This window comes from Drosophila sechellia, unplaced genomic scaffold (genome assembly GCF_004382195.2).
Source record: "Drosophila sechellia strain sech25 unplaced genomic scaffold, ASM438219v1 U_41, whole genome shotgun sequence".
NCBI classification, from domain to species: domain Eukaryota; kingdom Metazoa; phylum Arthropoda; class Insecta; order Diptera; family Drosophilidae; genus Drosophila; species Drosophila sechellia.
In genome coordinates this window covers 38,985-57,051 of record NW_022611316.1, presented here as the reverse complement: position 1 = coordinate 57,051, position 18,067 = coordinate 38,985, and the positions used below count along the sequence as shown (strand labels likewise).

The 18,067-nt window shown below is 39.7% G+C and overlaps 2 non-coding genes and 1 pseudogene across 2 annotated transcripts; all 3 read right to left on the bottom strand.

The window, feature by feature from the left end:
* Positions 1-52: 52 nt before the first annotated feature.
* LOC116803287 lies at positions 53-3,420 on the bottom strand (annotated as a pseudogene).
* Positions 3,421-3,814: 394 nt separating this feature from the next.
* On the bottom strand, positions 3,815-3,993 carry LOC116803289. The gene has a single exon (XR_004363526.1). It is a non-coding gene; the product is annotated as a 5.8S ribosomal RNA (ribosomal RNA).
* Positions 3,994-4,680: 687 nt separating this feature from the next.
* LOC116803284 lies at positions 4,681-6,675 on the bottom strand. The gene has a single exon (XR_004363523.1). It is a non-coding gene; the product is annotated as a small subunit ribosomal RNA (ribosomal RNA).
* Between the last annotated feature and the right edge of the window lie 11,392 nt (positions 6,676-18,067).

Genomic DNA, 18,067 nt, shown 5'->3' with positions numbered 1-18,067 from the left:
AGCACACGACTTTCGCGGAGCACTAATTCACCGATTTTATTACTTTCCAAACACGGAAAACCAAGTTCTTCGCAATCTGTACACGAGCGCAACGAAAACACGTCCGTCGTTAATCCATTCATGCGCGTCACTAATTAGATGACGAGGCATTTGGCTATTTTTTTTTTTTTTTTTTTTTTTTTTTTGATCGCGGAGGTATGGAAATCTATCGAAAGATACTAGGTCTGTCAACACTTCAGTTTCCTAGCATGCACGATTCATTGCTCTATCTGAACCGAAGTTCCGCAACGCCTACGTACTAAAACCATCCTCATAGCCAATTTATATATTACCATTATTTGCGATGTTTATGCCTTTATTGATGTTATGCCAAGACAGCAAGCAAATGTTTTGAACCAAACGTTTTAGCTAAGTCCAATCTCGGGAAAACCCGCTCAGGTACATGAACTGTTTAAAACAACCGAGACTGCCTCTCATAACCTGGACGCTAATGATATGACTATCATATTTGCTGAGGAGACCCTTCGCTATCAATCTTTTAACGGATTGACCACTCCAGATCCCCCTCCAGTTCAGGGTGGCAGAATGGAATTCAATGTCACCTGCGGCTTCGAATCTGCGACGCAACTCAGTTCGTATGTCCGGTCTGTCGTATCTATTGATTTTGCGCTGGTGTGCATCATCCATAGAGTGTCCGTCTGTCACAATTTGTATGTCGATCACATCAATGTGATTTTGTCGTAGTGCCACCAGGTCTGGTTTATTAAGACCGGATTCCTTAAAAGAGTCATAGTTACTCCCGCCGTTGACCCGCGCTTACTTGAATTTCTTCACTTTGACATTCAGAGCACTGGGCAGAAATCACATTGTGTCAACACCCGCTAGGGCCATCACAATGCTTTGTTTTAATTAGACAGTCGGATTCCCCAAGTCCGTGCCAGTTCTGAATTGATTGTTAATTGATAATCGTTATAATTGATAAGAACTAATTGGTTTAACCCAAATAGTATTCTTAAAAATTTTAGCAAGAAAGTTCCACAATTGGCTACGTAACTAAACTATCCGGGGAACAAGTAACTAACATAAATGCTAGAAACTCTATTTACCCAGAACGAGCACATAAACCATGTTATTGTTTCCCAATCAAGCCCGACTATCTCAATCTTCAGAGCCAATCCTTATCCCGAAGTTACGGATCTAATTTGCCGACTTCCCTTACCTACATTATTCTATCGACTAGAGACTCTTCACCTTGGAGACCAGCTGCGGATATTGGTACGGCCTGTTGAGAAGTTTGCGTGTCCCCACCATAAATTTTCAAGGTCCGAGGAGAAAATATCGACACAACAGTATATGTCATGCTCTTCTAGCCCATCTACCATATCTCTCTGCGAAAGACTTCCATGGTAGTACGGCTATAAAACAGAAAAGAAAACTCTTCCGATATCTCTCGACGGCTTCTTTATGGTCGTTCCTGTTGCCAGGATGAGCACGAGGCCCATATTTAATAACAAACGGATACTCAACAGGTTACGGAATTGGAACCGTATTCCCTTTCGTTCAAAATTATTCAAGTGTATTATATTCGCTTTGTTTATATAGTTAGGCATTTTTGTTTTACTTGAAAATTTTCGGCTTTCGCCTTGAACTTAGGACCGACTAACTCGTGATCAACCACTGTTCACACGAAACCCTTCTCCACTTCAGTCCTCCAAGGTCTCATTCGATTATTTGCTACTACCACCAAGATCTGTACCAATGGCAGCTCCATGCAGGCTTACGCCAAACACTTCTACGCATACCATTGTACCTTCCTACTCACTAAAGTTTCAAAATTTATATCACAAGTAATATAAATCATCTACTTTAGCGGTAATGTATAGGTATACAACTTAAGCGCCATCCATTTTAAGGGCTAGTTGCTTCGGCAGGTGAGTTGTTACACACTCCTTAGCGGATTTCGACTTCCATGATCACCGTCCTGCTGTTTTAAGCAACCAACGCCTTTCATGGTATCTGCATGAGTTGTTAATTTGGGCACCGTAACATTACGTTTGGTTCATCCCACAGCGCCAGTTCTGCTTACCAAAAGTGGCCCACTGGGCACATTATATCATAACCTTGAACTTCATATCAAGAAAGTTAAGGTTCTTACCCATTTAAAGTTTGAGAATAGGTTAAGATCGTTTCGACCCTAAGGCCTCTAATCATTCGCTTTACCAGATAAGATTATTTTATATAATATTAAAATGCACCAGCTATCCTGAGGGAAACTTCGGAAGGAACCAGCTACTAGATGGTTCGATTGGTCTTTCGCCCCTATACTCAATTCTGACAATCGATTTGCACGTCAGAACTGTTTCGGTCTTCCATCAGGGTTTCCCCTGACTTCAACCTGATCAAGTATAGTTCACCATCTTTCGGGTCACAGCATATATGCTCAAGGTACGTTCCAGTTAGAGGCATAAATAATATAAATATACATTATACATAACTATATAGAACGCCCCGGGATTGTGTTAATTAGCTATAAATAGCTAAAAAACTAATCCCATTATTAGTCAAGTTAATTACGCTATTAGGTTTACATCCCAATAACTTGCACATATGTTAGACTCCTTGGTCCGTGTTTCAAGACGGGTCCCGAAGGTATCCTGAATCTTTCGCATTGTTAATCATACAAGAGCATATAATAAACACAAAAATCAATGATAATTATGCCATTATATAATTCCGAAAAATTAACGCTCTGTAATAATATAAATCTATCAGCACTTTATCAAATTAATAACATTTATTCTGTGTTAAAATGCAAGCAATTTAATTGGAATAAACTATAAGTTATATTTTATGATAAATTTGGGATATGCTAATAGATTACAATGTCCTTATATGGAAAAAATGCACATTATTCTTAATAATATTATTTAAATATTACAATTTTAATGATGAATTTTCCATAACGGATATTCAGGTTCATCGGGCTTAACCTCTAAGCAGTTTCACGTACTGTTTAACTCTCTATTCAGAGTTCTTTTCAACTTTCCCTCACGGTACTTGTTTACTATCGGTCTCATGGTTATATTTAGTTTTAGATGGAGTTTACCACCCACTTAGTGCTGCACTATCAAGCAACACGACTCTTTGGAAACATCATCTAGCAATCATTAACGTTATACGGGCCTGGCACCCTCTATGGGTAAATGGCCTCATTTAAGAAGGACTTAAATCATTAATTTCTCATACTAGAATATTGACGCTCCATACACTGCATCTCACATTTGCCATATAGACAAAGTGACTTAGTGCTGAACTGTTTTCTTTTCGCTCGCCGCTACTAAGAAAATCCTTGTTAGTTTCTTTTCCTCCCCTAATTAATATGCTTAAATTCAGGGGGTAGTCCCATATGAGTTGAGGTTGTATATATAACTATATTTTGCCATAAATTCTTTATATATAAATGATAAAACAATCAATTAAATTCGTTATAAATAGTTCCAATAGTTCTTGTAAGCAAAGTCATTTTTTATCCATTTAACGAACCAACGAAGAATAATAACAAAACCAAGATTTTTCTTTTTCCGAATCATTAATAAGAGACAATTCTAGATGAAAAATATTTCAATTTTTATGCTAGACATTTCTCAGTATTATTTGATTGAAAAAGAAAATATTTCTCTTCGTTTTTCACATTCAAATGTGAGATAATGTTTTTCATTTCTTTTTTAATATTATGAATAAAATCATTATTTAATCCAATAATATACCATATGCTTATAAAAAATTTATAAACAACTTAATTAGCATAGTCTTACAACCCTCAACCATATGTAGTCCAAGCAGCACTATAAAATTAATTAAAGTACATAACAGCATGGACTGCGATATGCGTTCAAAATGTCGATGTTCATGTGTCCTGCAGTTCACACGATGACGCACAGTTTGCTGCGTTCTTCATCGACCCATGAGCCGAGTGATCCACCGCTTAGAGTTTTATAATTCAATTTTATATAATGTCAATATTGTTTTTATTGAAAGAAATTAAAAATACACCATTTTACTGGCATATATCAATTCCTTCAATAAATTTATTTTTATACCTAAAATAAATGTTGCGAAATGTCTTAGTTTCATATAAGCATTATGTATCATAATAATCTGGTTATGGTTTGCTATTTTGGGTGACACATACTGCAAAATTTATATAAAACATTAACCTGATGGATGACAGGTACAAACATTGTATATTTTAGGTTGTTGCATTAGCCAACGTATGCTCATAACATAGATGAACAATACATATTCGCAACGCGTGTATATTATGGTCCATATACACACACACTTATTTTGATTACCACACATTCAAAATTATTTTTATTTTAATTCGACTTCTACTTTCGAATTTAGTTTAGTTTCTTCGATTTCCATTTTCGAGAATTTGTTTTTATAGGAAACGCCGTTGTTGTAGTAAGTACTGCCACAAATACGCACAGCAACATTAATAATGTTAAAGTCTTTTTATGAGGTTGCCAAGCCCCACATATAAAATAAAAGCCATCTTCATTTTATTTTGACTTTAACTTTTGATTCCGTGGAATCATTTTGTAATATTTTTATTTTGGTAAATTGTATTTATTTGTATTATAACAAATATTTATTAACGATAAGGATATTATACAATAATGATCCTTCCGCAGGTTCACCTACGGAAACCTTGTTACGACTTTTACTTCCTCTAAATAATCAAGTTCGGTCAACTTTTGCGAAACAACCGTAACACGCAAGGCGTCACAGTGATCACGTCCGGAGACCTCACTAAATAATTCAATCGGTAGTAGCGACGGGCGGTGTGTACAAAGGGCAGGGACGTAATCAATGCGAGTTAATGACTCACACTTACTGGGAATTCCAAGTTCATGTGAACAGTTTCAGTTCACAATCCCAAGCATGAAAGTGGTTCAGCGGTTTACCCGGACCTCTCGGTCTAGGAAATACACGTTGATACTTTCATTGTAGCGCGCGTGCAGCCCAGGACATCTAAGGGCATCACAGACCTGTTATTGCTCAATCTCATTATTGCTAGACGCAATTTGTCCATTTAAGAAGCTAGTGTCCTTATAATGGGACAAACCAACAGGTACGGCTCCACTTACATAAACACATTCAAACACAATAAACATTTTACTGCCACCATGAATGAAGGCTACATAAGCTTCAGCACCATAATCCTGAAGATATCTATTTAATATATTTGAGTCTCGTTCGTTATCGGAATTAACCAGACAAATCACTCCACGAACTAAGAACGGCCATGCACCACCACCCATAGATTCGAGAAAGAGCTATCAATCTGTCTTACACACTTATGTTCGGACCTGGTAAGTTTTCCCGTGTTGAGTCAAATTAAGCCGCAGGCTCCACTCCTGGTGGTGCCCTTCCGTCAATTCCTTTAAGTTTCAGCTTTGCAACCATACTTCCCCCGGAGCCCAAAAGCTTTGGTTTCCCGGGAAGCGACTGAGAGAGCCATAAAAGTAGCTACACCCAATTGCTAGCTGGCATCGTTTATGGTTAGAACTAGGGCGGTATCTGATCGCCTTCGAACCTCTAACTTTCGTTCTTGATTAATGAAAACATCTTTGGCAAATGCTTTCGCTTAAGTTAGTCTTACGACGGTCCAAGAATTTCACCTCTCGCGTCGTAATACTAATGCCCCCAAACTGCTTCTATTAATCATTACCTCTTGATCTGAAAACCAATGAAAGCAGAACAGAGGTCTTATTTCATTATCCCATGCACAGAATATTCAGGCATTTGAAGCCTGCTTTAAGCACTCTAATTTGTTCAAAGTAATAGTACCGGCCCACAATAACACTCGTTTAAGAGCACTAGTGCAGGTTTTTAAATAGGAGGAACATATGAAAAAATACAAGTATTTAATCACATATAAGAACTCCACCGGTAATACGCTTACATACATAAAGGTATAGTACTAACCACAATTGTAAGTTGTACTACCCGTATGAAGCACAAGTTCAACTACGAACGTTTTAACCGCAACAACTTTAATATACGCTATTGGAGCTGGAATTACCGCGGCTGCTGGCACCAGACTTGCCCTCCAATTGGTCCTTGTTAAAGGATTTAAAGTGTACTCATTCCAATTACAGGGCCTCGGATATGAGTCCTGTATTGTTATTTTTCGTCACTACCTCCCCGAGCTGGGAGTGGGTAATTTACGCGCCTGCTGCCTTCCTTAGATGTGGTAGCCGTTTCTCAGGCTCCCTCTCCGGAATCGAACCCTGATTCCCCGTTACCCGTTGCAACCATGGTAGTCCTAGATACTACCATCAAAAGTTGATAGGGCAGACATTTGAAAGATCTGTCGTCGGTACAAGACCATACGATCTGCATGTTATCTAGAGTTCAACCAATATAACGATCTTGCGATCGCTTGGTTTTAGCCTAATAAAAGCACATGTCCCATAAGGTTCATGTTTTAATTGCATGTATTAGCTCTAGAATTACCACAGTTATCCAAGTAACTGTTAACGATCTAAGGAACCATAACTGATATAATGAGCCTTTTGCGGTTTCACTTTTAATTCGTGTGTACTTAGACATGCATGGCTTAATCTTTGAGACAAGCATATAACTACTGGCAGGATCAACCAGAATAATGTTTTTCCTTCATATTCCATTCATATTTTTTGAATCGAAATAAGCAATATAATAGATATATAGATTTTTCACTTTATATAATTCCATGATTTTTATTATATTGAATAAAATTCAATATTTCGCCTTTGGGTAAAATTTTAAATATATAAATATAAGTAAAAAATCTATTCGATTACGGCCATTTTTATATAGCATTCGTAATCCATATTTTCATTTTTAATTTATACTTGTTTTACCAATATAACAAGAATTTCATATAATTATTGTAATATATATGTTTCTATAATTTTATCTTTTTATATATACATATTTCATTATAAAATATCATTTTATTTCCAACATACATAATTATTGTATCCACACATGTACAATTTTTGTTTAACCAATATAAATATTAAGTTAAATCATTTGCATTTTGAAGATAAATTTAAAATTTATCTCTTTTCATATATCTCTCTGGTAATATATAACATAAAACCAAGCGCATATGATAATATTTCCACATTTAATATATAATTTTATATTTCTTTCATAAGAATCCATATTTGTATTATACCGTAACGATATAATAATCCAACTATACGGCAGGTAATAAATTAATATTTGCCTGCCTCCAAAAATTAACGATAATATATGGAAACGATTTGTTATTCTATATATAATAGAAACTTGACTTTTGTTTCAACGATATTATCTAAAAAGCGTATATTCCTATTATCCGCGGAGCCAAGTCCCGTGTTCTATAGAACTGAGAAACAAATTTGTACGGATAATAATATACTTTATTTTATGTAACCAATATAAACATAATCCGAAATAAATATTTCGAATAATGCGGGAGGTCGGCAACCACTGCCTACCTATAGTAGTTTTTGAACCCGCTGTCCTCAAAGCGGGTATTTTCAATTCCGTTTGCCACCCAACATACGGTCTATTCTCTTATATATTAAGAGATTATAGGAACATTTCATTTTTTTTCCATTATTCATATATAATATGATTATTTTTTTTTTTTATACATATAATAAATATTAATTTTTATATGTTTATTATTTAATTTACTCATATTATTGCCAAAATCATATGAATACATATGTTTTGAACAATATGAGAGGTCGGCAACCACTGCCTACCTATAGTAGTTTTTGAACCCTCTGTCGTAATTCCGGTCGTTTACACTACTATACCCTCTCACTATAATGGCTTTTCTCTATAATACTAAGAGAATATGGGAATATCTCAGCATTTTTTCCCATATACATATAATAATTAACCATTTTCATATGTATATTATTTAATTTAATCATATAATTGCCAAAATCATATGAATACATAAGTTTTGAACAATATGAGAGGTCGGCAACCACTGCCTACCTATAGTAGTTTTTGAACCCTCTGTCGTAATTCCGGTCGTTTACACTACTATACCCTCTCACTATAATGGATTTTCTCTATAATACTAAGAGAATGTGGGAATATTTCAGCATTTTTTCCCTTATACATATAATAATTAATCATTTTCATATGTATATTATTTAATTTACTCATATAATTGCCAAATTCATATGAATACATAAGTTTTGAACAATATGAGAGGTCGGCAACCACTGCCTACCTATAGTAGTTTTTGAACCCTCTGTCGTAATTCCGGTCGTTTACACTACTATACCCTCTCACTATAATGGATTTTCTCTATAATACTAAGAGAATGTGGGAATATTTCAGCATTTTTTCCCTTATACATATAATAATTAATCATTTTCATATGTATATTATTTAATTTACTCATACAATTGCCAAAATCATATGAATACATAAGTTTTGAACAATATGAGAGGTCGGCAACCACTGCCTACCTATAGTAGTTTTTGAACCCTCTGTCGTAATTCCGGTCGTTTACACTACTATACCCTCTCACTATAATGGATTTTCTCTATAATACTAAGAGAATGTGGGAATATTTCAGCATTTTTTCCCTTATACATATAATAATTAATCATTTTCATATGTATATTATTTAATTTACTCATACAATTGCCAAAATCATATGAATACATAAGTTTTGAACAATATGAGAGGTCGGCAACCACTGCCTACCTATAGTAGTTTTTGAACCCTCTGTCGTAATTCCGGTCGTTTACACTACTATACCCTCTCACTTAAATGGCTTTTCTCTATAATACTAAGAGAATATGGGAATATCTCAGCATTTTTTCCCATATACATATAATAATTAACCATTTTCATATGTATATTATTTAATTTAATCATATAATTGCCAAAATCATATGAATACATAAGTTTTGAACAATATGAGAGGTCGGCAACCACTGCCTACCTATAGTAGTTTTTGAACCCTCTGTCGTAATTCCGGTCGTTTACACTACTATACCCTCTCACTATAATGGATTTTCTCTATAATACTAAGAGAATGTGGGAATATTTCAGCATTTTTTCCCTTATACATATAATAATTAATCATTTTCATATGTATATTATTTAATTTACTCATACAATTGCCAAAATCATATGAATACATAAGTTTTGAACAATATGAGAGGTCGGCAACCACTGCCTACCTATAGTAGTTTTTGAACCCTCTGTCGTAATTCCGGTGGTTTACACTACTATACCCTCTCACTTAAATGGCTTTTCTCTATAATACTAAGAGAATATGGGAATATCTCTGCATTTTTTCCCATATACATATAATAATTAATCATTTTCATATGTATATTATTTAATTTACTCATACAATTGCCAAAATCATATGAATACATAAGTTTTGAACAATATGAGAGGTCGGCAACCACTGCCTACCTATAGTAGTTTTTGAACCCTCTGTCGTAATTCCGGTCGTTTACACTACTATACCCTCTCACTTAAATGGCTTTTCTCTATAATACTAAGAGAATATGGGAATATCTCTGCATTTTTTCCCATATACATATAATAATTAACCATTTTCATATGTATATTATTTAATTTAATCATATAATTGCCAAAATCATATGAATACATAAGTTTTGAACAATATGAGAGGTCGGCAACCACTGCCTACCTATAGTAGTTTTTGAACCCTCTGTCGTAATTCCGGTCGTTTACACTACTATACCCTCTCACTATAATGGATTTTCTCTATAATACTAAGAGAATGTGGGAATATTTCAGCATTTTTTCCCTTATACATATAATAATTAATCATTTTCATATGTATATTATTTAATTTACTCATATAATTGCCAAATTCATATGAATACATAAGTTTTGAACAATATGAGAGGTCGGCAACCACTGCCTACCTATAGTAGTTTTTGAACCCTCTGTCGTAATTCCGGTCGTTTACACTACTATACCCTCTCACTATAATGGATTTTCTCTATAATACTAAGAGAATGTGGGAATATTTCAGCATTTTTTCCCTTATACATATAATAATTAATCATTTTCATATGTATATTATTTAATTTACTCATACAATTGCCAAAATCATATGAATACATAAGTTTTGAACAATATGAGAGGTCGGCAACCACTGCCTACCTATAGTAGTTTTTGAACCCTCTGTCGTAATTCCGGTCGTTTACACTACTATACCCTCTCACTTAAATGGCTTTTCTCTATAATACTAAGAGAATATGGGAATATCTTAGCATTTTTTCCCATATACATATAATAATTAACCATTTTCATATGTATATTTTTTAATTTACTCATATAATTGCCAAAATCATATAAATACATAAGTTTGAACAATATCAGAGGTCGGCAACGGTCTTTCCTCTATAATACTAAGATAATATGGGAATATTTCATCATTTTTTCCCTTATACATATAATAATTAATCATTTTCATATGTATATTATTTAATTTACTCGTATAATTGTCAAAATCCTATGAACACATAAGAGAATACAATATGAGAGGTCGGCGCAACCATAATATAGTAGTTGATGACGAGGTGTTTGGCAACTTGACACAATTCATTAAAGCCTTTATATTAATTATATGATAGGGACAATATCATATGCGTCACTAAATTGATGACGAGGTGTTTGGCAACTTGATACAATTCTTTAAAGTCTTTATATCAAAAATTATATGATAAGGACAATATCATATGCGTCACTAAATTGATGACGAGGTGTTTGGCAACTTGACACAATCCATTAAAGTCTTTATATTAATTATATGATAGGGACAATATCATATGCGTCACTAAATTGATGACGAGGTGTTTGGCAACTTGATACAATTCTTTAAAGTCTTTATATCAAAAATTATATGATAGGGACAATATCATATGCGTCACTAAATTGATGACGAGGTGTTTGGCAACTTGACACAATTCATTAGAGTCTGTATATTAATTATATGATAGGGACAATATCATATGCGTCACTAAATTGATGACGAGGTGTTTGGCAACTTGATACAATTCTTTAAAGTCTTTATATCAAAAATTATATGATAAGGACAATATCATATGCGTCACTAAATTGATGACGAGGTGTTTGGCAACTTGACACAATCCATTAAAGTCTTTATATTAATTATATGATAGGGACAATATCATATGCGTCACTAAATTGATGACGAGGTGTTTGGCAACTTGATACAATTCTTTAAAGTCTTTATATCAAAAATTATATGATAGGGACAATATCATATGCGTCACTAAATTGATGACGAGGTGTTTGGCAACTTGACACAATTCATTAAAGTCTGTATATTAATTATATGATAGGGACAATATCATATGCGTCACTAAATTGATGACGAGGTGTTTGGCAACTTGATACAATTCTTTAAAGTCTTTATATCAAAAATTATATGATAAGGACAATATCATATGCGTCACTAAATTGATGACGAGGTGTTTGGCAACTTGACACAATCCATTAAAGTCTTTATATTAATTATATGATAGGGACAATATCATATGCGTCACTAAATTGATGACGAGGTGTTTGGCAACTTGATACAATTCTTTAAAGTCTTTATATCAAAAATTATATGATAAGGACAATATCATATGCGTCACTAAATTGATGACGAGGTGTTTGGCAACTTGACACAATTCATTAAAGTCTTTATATTAATTATATGATAGGGACAATATCATATGCGTCACTAAATTGATGACGAGGTGTTTGGCAACTTGACACAATCCATTAAAGTCTTTATATTAATTATATGATAGGGACAATATCATATGCGTCACTAAATTGATGACGAGGTGTTTGGCAACTTGATACAATTCTTTAAAGTCTTTATATCAAAAATTATATGATAGGGACAATATCATATGCGTCACTAAATTGATGACGAGGTGTTTGGCAACTTGACACAATTCATTAAAGTCTGTATATTAATTATATGATAGGGACAATATCATATGCGTCACTAAATTGATGACGAGGTGTTTGGCAACTTGATACAATTCTTTAAAGTCTTTATATCAAAAATTATATGATAAGGACAATATCATATGCGTCACTAAATTGATGACGAGGTGTTTGGCAACTTGACACAATTCATTAAAGTCTTTATATTAATTATATGATAGGGACAATATCATATGCGTCACTAAATTGATGACGAGGTGTTTGGCAACTTGACACAATCCATTAAAGTCTTTATATTAATTATATGATAGGGACAATATCATATGCGTCACTAAATTGATGACGAGGTGTTTGGCTACAGGAAAAAATCATTTATTTATCGAATCATCAAGCAAAGGATAAGCTTCAGTGGATCGCAGTATGGCAGCTGCTCAACCACTTACAACACCTTGCCTGTTACAAAAGTCGTTTACAATTGATTCTAGGCTTTGTCATTGTATTAAATAATGCTTTTATATGTAACTAGCGCGGCATCAGGTGATCGAAGATCCTCCTAATTTACTATGTTACAAATTACATTGGCATCACATCCATTGTCGTTTATAAAATAAATTATAAACTTTAAATGGTTTAGAAGCCATACAATGCAAATTGCCCCTTATTTATCATTGCAGTCCAGCACGGATACGACCTTAGAGGCGTTCAGGCATAATCCAACGGACGTAGCGTCATACCACTGTTCGCTCGAACAAGTATTGTGCCATTGGTCCGTACCTGCGGTTCCTCTCGTACTACGCAGGAATGCTGTCGCAACAACGTTTTGTCATTAGTAGGGTAAAACTAACCTGTCTCACGACGGTCTAAACCCAGCTCACGTTCCCTTGCATGGGTGAACAATCCAACGCTTGGTGAATTTTGCTTCACAATGATAGGAAGAGCCGACATCGAAGGATCAAAAAGCGACGTCGCTATGAACGCTTGGCCGCCACAAGCCAGTTATCCCTATGGTAACTTTTCTGACACCTCTTGTTAAAAACTCTTTAAACCAAAAGGATCGATAGGCCGAGCTTTTGCTGTCCCTGTGTGTACTGAACACCGAGATCAAGTCAGCATTTGCCCTTTTGCTCTATGTGTGGTTTCTGTCCGCACTGAGCTGGCCTTGGGACACCTCCGTTATTATTTGAGAGATGTACCGCCCCAGTCAAACTCCCTACCTGGCAATGTCCTTGAATTGGATCATACCTGAGTAATTGGAGTTATACCAAATTTTCAAATCAAAAATACATAAATGCATCGTTTTATTAAAGAATTTGTTTGCGATTATATAACAAACTCGTGATACTTTGATCAAGAAGCTTGCATCAAAACCCAATACCATAAGATATAATAAATATATCCGTATAATGGCTAGGAAATGATACACGTTCCATTTAATCAAGTAAGTAAGGAAACAATAAGAGTAGTGGTATTTCATTGACGATACCAAACCGAGGTCTAATATCTCCCACTTATTCTACACCTCTTATGTCTCCTTACACTGCCAGATTAGAGTCAAGCTCAAAAGGGTCTTCTTTCCCCGCTAATTATTCCAAGCCCGTTCCCTTGGCTGTGGTTTCGCTAGATAGTAGATAGGGACAGTGACTTTCGGACCTCTCCGAACTTGTTTTACGTGGCGTGTTCCACACTGAAGGGATTACAACCACGACACCCTGAACACCCACAAGTGGTGCATGTATCAACATGGTGCATGAGTCTGGATACGCCAGACAAACGTCCCGGACTGGAAGCTATAGCTATGTACATAGCGACCACCCCGGTAGCAATTCGAGTACTTGCTTGCCGGGCAAGCACTCCCCCTTGCTGAGGAGCGAGATCTACCTAAAATCTCTACTGATCTCTGGGTCACAGCACCCGAGTTTTGCGCAACTAGCACCGTAACTCAAACGTCGAACACGAAGGCTCTACCCGCGATATGGGTATCAACCACAGCCACCACGATACTCCCACCAGGGGGCCTACCTCAATGTGCTGTCTTGGAGCAGCACAACCCGTGGTACCGAAAGAGAGGCTCGGTGGGCCTCCTCCTTTTGCTCCGACAAGCATGGTTAGAGGAACCAGTCGCTATATTAGTCGCCTCTTACGACAAGCAATAGCGGGCTGTGGAAGTATTCTCGCCCGCTAACCACACGGCGAAGTTTTGGGCTAAATACCCCTCCTCCTACGGAACACCTCGTCCGCAAACGCTGCCAGCCGTTGAATCCTCTGCTGATCTTCCAGGATTCTATTGAAGGTCCAGTTTTCGCCAAGGCGCTGCACTCCAAGTCCATCGAGGTTTCGCAAATCTGCATATAGAGGACAAGCGCACAATATGTGCATCCAGTCCTCATATGGATCACCACAAGCGCAAGCAGTGGTATCGCTGAGGGCTCTCCCTTGCAAAAATGCGTTAAACGACCCGTGACCTGTCAGCAGGAAAGACGTCCTCATCGAGAATCCAAAGCTTGGATCTCGATAGGCGAGAGTGACGTATGGGATGAACTTGTGCGTCACCCGTCCTGGTTCGCTGTCGTCATCCCATCTGTTTTGCCAATTCTGCAGCAAGCACTCCTCTAGGCGAGTCTTCCTCTGCTTCCAGCTTAGACACGTAGTGTCCTCGCCGTATAGCCAGTCGTTCTCCTCCAGCGGGTATCCACGCTTCAGCTTGTACTTGACCGCTAAAAACTTAGCAGCCAAGTCAAGCGGGGGAGCTCCGCCAAGTACCTGCAGTGCCACTGTGGACACTGTTCGGCATACCGAAAGGCATCCAAGCAGGATTAGCCTCTGGCAGGAGGCTAGTCGTCTCCGGGCGGCTACCTGTTCGGCGGTGTCATACCATACCGGGGCACCAAACAGCACACAAGGTGCCATGAGTCCGTCATATATGGTCCGCCTGGCTCGAGGACTGAAGCCCCAGTCGGCTCGAAGCACACGCGCCAATGCTCCAACGACTCCGGTCATCCGCTGGCGAAGCGAAGCTATGTGCGTGAGGAATTTCATTCCTTCACTGACCGTGATGCCAAGGTACCGACAGCTACGCACATACGGAAGGTTCGCTCCAGCAAACCTCACCGTAGGCGCACGTCTCAAGGCACCTTTCAGCAGCATTATTACCGTCTTGCTGGTCGAGACGGTAACGCCAACTTCCGCTCCCCACGCTTCTACGATGGACATCAGCTCTGCACCTTTTTCCTCTAGCTCAGCTCGGGAATTTCCCTCGACGAGAAGCAGCAAGTCATCCGCGTATGCACTCAGCTGGCAATACGGCTGGAGACGCTGAAGCAGTACATCCATCAGTATGTCCCAGATAAATGGGCCACTGATTGACCCCTGCGGGCAGCCTCTAGTTACCGGTACATCCACAGTACCGGAACTGCTTCGGATCACTGCTCTTCGGCCGGAGAAAAAGCTCTGCCACAAGCCCATCTCCCGGCATCCCAAGTCGGCTAGTCGGCGGAGTGCAGCACTCCATTCGACGTTGTCGAATGCTCCTTTGAAGTCCACGAATGTGCCGAGCACGTATTGCGCCGGGCTGGCACAAACACTGCTCTTCACGTGCCTCCAAGCATCCTCCACACATCGTCCTTGGCGAAATCCAAATTGCCATCTGCAGCCTTCCGGAAGAACTTCTCTCACACGATTCACCATGATGGCCTCGAGCACCTTACCAAAGACTGGTAGCAAGCATATTCCTCTATATGAGGAGGGCTCACATTTGTCCTTATCTGGCCCTTTGAGCAGCGAGACAACTCGTGGGCACTTCCACTCAGCGGGAAAGTATCCTAATCGGATGCATCGGGAAAACAACGATGCAAGGTGCTCGGGTATGGCGCGCCAGACTGCCTTGCAGATAGTGCCATTAATGCCGTCCAAGCCGGGAGAGCGCCTGCTCTTCAACCGGGCAACACATGCATCAACCTCGAATACTTCGAGGGCCGGTGGGACTTCCTCCGCGATGGCAGTCGGTGCTTCGGACTCCGCAACTGGGAAGAAATTGCGGAGGAGCACTCGTGCACAGTCACCCCAATCGGTGATCATCTCGCCATTCACGCGGAGGCACCCAATCTCCGTGCACTTCCTGCGGCCTCGGCAAATCTTATAGACGCGCCCCCATGGGTCGTCGGCATGATCTCCCACGAAGCGTTTCCACTCATCCATTTTCGCCCTCCAAATGAGCTTCTTGTAGTTGGCTGAGGCCCGCCTCAGGTCGACCAATACACGCTCTATTGCGGCATCATCATCATGACGCCTTCCATTTTGAAGTAGGCGACGAAGTCTCCGGACTTCGCGCCTTGCATCACAGAGGTCGGCAGTCCACCAACGTGCTCTCCTGTTGGGCAATCGGATGGACTTTCTTCCCAGCGCAATATCACATACATTATGTACTATACTGCGCAGGGTCGAAACTTGCTGGTCCAACGGCGACTCTGAGAAGTTTTCCGGAAGTTCGGCTGCTCTACTCACCATTTCCTCCTTGAACAATCGCCAACGTGCATTGGAGAAGTTCCAGGACGGCACAGGAGCTATGCTCTCAACTGCGCGCGCGGTAGTTGGTTCGGCCACAACAGTAATGATGTTGTGGTCACTCAATTCCCACTCGTCCACTCTCCACTCATATGTGGCCCACATAGATGCTGCCTCATTGACGATTGTCACGTCGATATCGCTTGTAGCTCTGTAATTATCGAACGTGTACACCTCTGTTGACTGGTTTAGGGCGGCGACTCTTGCCTCCAGCATCCACTCTGACAGCAGCTCACCCCGTCTGTAGTTAGCTTGCCCCTCGGCATGACGAGAGAGTTTGCTAAGCCACATGGGGGACACTGCATTCGCGTCGAGGCCCAGGATTGCGGGGGTTCTGCTGGCCTGCAGCAGGACCGCATCCATGTACCGGATGTACGGTTCCAGAGGTGCATCATACTGGCAGTATGCGGCGCAAAGGAAGATTGAGCCAAAACTCCCTTTCACGACCAGACATACGCCATAATCTGTGGTGAGGGTCTCCACTGGCATACAGATGGCTTCCTGGTGATCCACTAGGATGGCTGCCTTCCCTCGCCGATCGATGAAAATTCTCATTCCTTCAGGCAGCACATCCATTCCGTCCCCGCCGAGATACGGCTCCTGCACCAGCGCGAACATAGACTCCGATCTCCTGAGTCGGACTCCGAGCTCGATGGTCGCAGCTCGGCCTCGGCCACAGTTCGCTTGGATGAAGCTAAACATTAGTGTCTAGCTTGCACCCTCGCCAGCAACGCCCCGTATATCGGGCAAACGCTCGAGAGCATGTAATGCCCCGAGGGTTGCCCTCTGTGGCGGCAGTTCCGGCAGTCCACCGGGTTTTGGCACTTTGCCGCAGTGTGGCCTTGTTGCCCGCACTGGCGACAGACACTATCCTTCTGCCGGCATTCGCTGACCTTGTGGTCGAAACCCACACATCTGTGGCAGGCGTATGTGCGGACCTGTGACCGGCATCGGAATGAGAACCACTTGATGTAGACACGACCTACATCAAGCTTCGCCATCGCCCGGTCGTCAACCTCCAGCGTCACATTTACTGTGGCGCCGTCAGCTACCGACCACGCCTTGGTCACCAGGTGCACTGACTTCTTAAACTGGGCCAGATTCATTTCGCTGTCGAAGTTGTTTTCGTGGAGCTCCTTCATAAACTCCTCAGGGCCGATAGCTGTGTCGACGTCATATACGACGACCTTCGGCTTCTCGGCCGCATTCCGTGCCACATTTAGGCCAACCTCGGCGAATCTTTTTGAAGCGACCACCTTCTGCAGCTCTCCCACCGAAGGAGTGCGAATGATCGCACCACCACCTCGACGGAGCTCACGGACCTCGTGTACTCTGACTCCGAGAGAGGGTGCAACCATCGTTCGCACCTTTTCCGCTATGTCTTTCCCCGATAGCGCAGGGTCGTCGCACTTCACCACCGCTGACCACGTCTCGCGGACCTTGGTAGTCCGCGGGGCAGCGATGGGTGCAACCTGCTGCA